Raw genomic sequence first — 4,713 nt, forward strand, 5'->3', positions numbered from 1 at the left:
TGATCATTTATTACCGAGTGGAATTGAATTCTAATATATCGGCGCGCAAAGCAAAGAGTCAAATCATGACCTTGGCTTTGGAGTGCAATATTTCCAAGTCAAAAAATACCATTGTGAGTCACATTATATGGTTGTCGATCATCGATCCGCATTATATATACAAGCTAGCAGCGACCAGAGATCACATGCAACAACTAAATTTGGACCAAACTTATCGCTTGCTGCATATACAAGTTGGTAAAATGGTTCACAAAAACTCTGCTGTTTACATGATTCCGTTCATCCTATTGCTGTTGCTCGCATCCAATACACTAGTAGTGTGTTCTGATTTTTCCCCAGCAACAAAAATCAGTAAGGTTCTCTCCACTTACTAACATATATTGTAATTGAAGTTCTTTCTTAAAGTTGAACTAGCTCCCTAGCCCCTCTATCTCCCTTCTCCTTTCCTCTCAAGTTACTCTTTATTTTTCTCAAATTACATCCATTAGCTCATTTAAACAGCGCCCTTTCTGGGAAAAATAATAAGAGATAAGCCGTACGTTTGATTATATATGTTGTGAAATAATGTAGTGAGAATGAGATTTCAATTGTGAAGAAAGGAGAGCATTATACTTCTTGTTCTTATCCGCTTGCAGAAGAAAACAGTAGGTTTCATTGGGGCATAAGGAAAATCGGCGTACGAAAGCCTCCTACACCGGGAGGTCCTCAAGGTCATTATTATTATTATTATTTTCGACACAAGCCGTAGATCAATATTACAAAACGATAGGCCAACTCCATTGGTGGTAGACAAGTCTAAACCTGGTCTACCATGCATTAATCAAGTTGATATAGCATTTTTTTTAAATAATTAAGTTGATATAGCATTAATGCACTGTAAATTTTTCCACGGAAGTGATAAAGAAAATGGTCATTTAAGTGGTTTTTGTTTTTTCGATTAAGATATAAGTGGTTTTTGTTTTCTTTCCCCAACTTATAAAATTTTTATATACGTACAAACAAAAGTGATCATAAATATGTTCTAATAGCTAAACAGTTTCTATATATTTTGCCATTTTTTTCGCATTATTCTTAATTGCAAACCTAAAAATGGATCATTCAGAAGATAGATTTGATAGTAACTCAATTAAGGAAGCATGAAGATATTTAGCATGTACGCGTGAGCTATACGTAAACTGTAAATAGGGCGCCAGGGCGGATAACGGATCAATACCTATATTATCATGCAAGTTATACTAAATACGTAAGTTTATCATTTCTTACTGTGATTTTAATGCTGACATTTTCCGTTGATTATTTCGTCAGGTGGCAACATACCTTGACATGATGCAGAGATCTAGCACAATTTTTTTTCTTTCTTTCAGGATCTGGCATAAATATAATGAAATAATGTTTGCATAAAAACATTAAGTTTTTTTTTTTTTTTGGGGGCGGGGTCAAAATAGTGGAATGGAGAAATTCATAAGTTTTTATATTATGAATAAATGATGGATGGCGAATTTCATAATAGTTTTTATATTACTGGCACGTTACTTAATTGGAATGGAGAAATTCATGAATAAGTTACAACCTTAATGAGAGAGAAAACAAATTGGTATTGGAAGGAATCATTTTGTTATGTTGTATATTAATCATAAGCGATATTGTTTACAATTTACCCTGAATTAGAATAAAAACTAGTATGATTACTGAAATGTCCCTACTTGATAAGTGGCCAGAACCTTATTTTAGAAAACATCAAAGCTCTAAAAAGTTATGTAAGAATTACTCTTTAATTTATGATCATCATAATTGATAGATCTAGTCACATACAAGAAAGAAACTAATTAAAATTAAGTCAGATATGTTAGACAGCAACAGACGTGGCCCTCTATTAGTCTTTACATACTTTGAAATTGATTGCCAATTTGTATGCATATCAAGTAGCAATATAACCGTACCCTTGCGATAAAATCATATATGTGAGAAGTTTCTACTTTCACAACAGTAGAATATGTACATTAAATTAAGAACCATTCCATTGAACATGTGCAAAAGCAGCAAAACATGTGTGTGATAAAATAATATAAGCTTCACAATCAAAATTAATTGACAATGGTTAAAGAGGACCAAATTCTTATAAAGAGGATTGCAAAGTCCTCATTATCTCATGTAGAATTCACATTCCCAACACTTTTGGACAACTAATATTGGATCACATAAAACGTGTCTGGCCTCGTTTCGGTTGTGAAGCCCAAATTTCTATAAACACAATTACAAGTTCTTCATTTTCTCATGTGAAATTCAAATTCTCATATAGGGTGATGTGGAGCTCGTGTGGCTACAAAACATTCACATATGGGTTAAACTCGCTCTCATAACGTCATAATCTGAGCTTCACAACCAATAGAAGAACAAGAGGATATTAGACCTGAAAAGGTGTCTAGTGTGTTAAATTTATAATTCAACGAATAATACAAATGATTATTTCTCTCGGTTATTCCTATAACTTTTTTTTTTTTTTTTTTTTTTTTTTTAGAAACTGTCAACTCAATTTTATTAATAATAAACAGAATAAAAATTACAACTGATAGATGTAGAAACTACATCAAAATATAAAATAACAAAAGAAATACTAGATGCAACAGAGCATCGGAAATAAAACCTAACAAGGGTACGAAGGGATGCAATTAAGCATTTGATGAAGCACCGGACAGAGTCCGGGCTATATAAAACGGGATCAATAGTATGGTCAACCATACTTCCACGCAAAGATATACGTCGAATAAAGGGTAACCTTCTATCAAGAGAACCGCCGGTAGTGTGACCGACCTTGCCTACTCCACGCAAAATAATGCGCTTAATAGAGAGCAATCTTCTACCTAAGTAACCGAAGAAGTAATTCCAGCATGCAGATAAATTTAGGGCCGACCAGAAATCTCCCGGATCCCAAATGCGAACCCTAACAGCTTCGGGCTCATTCACCACCTGCCAAGCCCCAATAAGGCAGACCCAGCCCAAAGCCCTAGTTGGGCAACCCAGCAGAATAAAAGCCCAGGCCCACCAGGATCTACTTTGGGCACCCAAAGCCTCTCTGGGCACCCACCTTGAACGCGGCTCTGACCGCTGCTCCACCGTCTGTCGTCGGAGCAGGCACACCCCGCTCCCACCAACGTGACTCCACCAGCCTCCACCAGAAGTAGCGCTGCTCCACCCCGATCAGGATAATCGTGGCTGAAGGTGAGATCTCGTGGTTATTCCTATAACTCAATTTTATTAATAATAAACAGGATAATCATGGTTATTCCTATAACTGGCGTCACTTGTAATAAGCAATACTCATGAATAAATAAATTGATTTTCTATTTACATATATTCCAAGTCAATTTATTACATAATTTCCTGTCATATTCGGATAGAGTAAAGGTCTTTTAACTATAATTTTCTGGCAGTAAGAAATTCATATCTTCACCTCTTTCTTGTTTCGGAAGGTTACGAGGGAAAAGTAAGTTTTGGGTAAAATACCTTGAAGAGACTATCCAAGAGGCAAGAATACGAGGATGGTTATCAAAACATGTGGAAATACACCTCCCTGCGCATCACCATGGTAGAATGCTGACCTAGCTACCGGCCGCATCGCCCGCGGGTCTATAATCCACCTTATATGTTTACACCCAATCTTAATACTATGATTGGAAAGTCAAATTTCGGGGAATAACATAAGAAATTTCGCATGGAATGTGATCAGTTTATTATTGAGTGGAATTGAATTAGTCTCACATAAAGCAAAGAGCCAAATTATGACATTGACTTTGGAATACATTTAATTCTCAGTTTAAATATACCACACTGCTGTGACTAATGAAATATATGGTTGTGTAGATCATTCGCATTATATATATAAGCTAGCAACGATCACAACTAAATAGGTACAAACCTATAGCTTGCTTCATATACAAGTTCATAAAATGGTTCACAAGGCCTCTGCTGTTTACATGTTACCCTTCATTGTACTGCTATTGCTCGCATCCAACACACTAGTAGCGTGTGCTGATTTTTCCCCAACAACAAAAGGCAGTAAGTTTCTCTCCACTTACTAACATATATCAGTAATTACAATTGTAAGTTGTAACTGAAGTTGTTTCTTAGAAGTTGAACTTTCTTTTTAAGTGTACGTTTGATTATGTTGAAATAACGTCGTTGATATCGGGGATTCCAATTTTAAAAAAAAAGGAGATCATTATCTTTCTTCTTCTTGATCCGCTTGCAGAAGAAAACAGCAGGTTTCATTGGGCCATAAGGAAATTAATCGACGTACGAAAGCCTCCTACACCGGGAGATGGTCAAGGTAATTTTTTTTTTTTTTTTTTTTCAGTGTGCGTAAGTTTATCATTTCTTACTATGATTTTAATGCCGACATCTTTTCTTTGGTTATTTCGTCAGGTACAACCCCGCCTTGAGCCCTTGACATGATGCAGAAATCTAGCAAAAATTTTAATGCATCATTTTTTTTCTTTCCTTTTTTCTTTTTTTCTCAGGGTTTATGATTAATTTCAAGTTTGATGAATAAAATGATGGACGATGAATATCAAAATGGCTTGTAAACTATATGCGTGTTTTCAAATGATGTAAACGTATAGAAGTATAGTTATAAAGTTCTTTTTGGTGGGAAAATGGCAACTGTCAAAGAGATTACCCGGCCAACTAGATAAAAGCACCACGCAAGCCAACTAT

At 35.5% G+C, this 4,713-nt stretch overlaps 1 long non-coding RNA gene across 1 annotated transcript; it reads left to right on the forward strand.

The window, feature by feature from the left end:
• The first annotated feature begins 201 nt into the window (after nt 1-201).
• On the forward strand, nt 202-3,452 carry LOC133730109 (uncharacterized). Its single transcript, XR_009856598.1, has 3 exons — nt 202-351; nt 636-710; nt 3,432-3,452. It is a non-coding gene; the product is annotated as an uncharacterized LOC133730109 (long non-coding RNA).
• Nucleotides 3,453-4,713: the final 1,261 nt, after the last annotated feature.

Source organism: Rosa rugosa, chromosome 2 (assembly GCF_958449725.1).
Source record: "Rosa rugosa chromosome 2, drRosRugo1.1, whole genome shotgun sequence".
NCBI lineage: Eukaryota > Viridiplantae > Streptophyta > Magnoliopsida > Rosales > Rosaceae > Rosa > Rosa rugosa.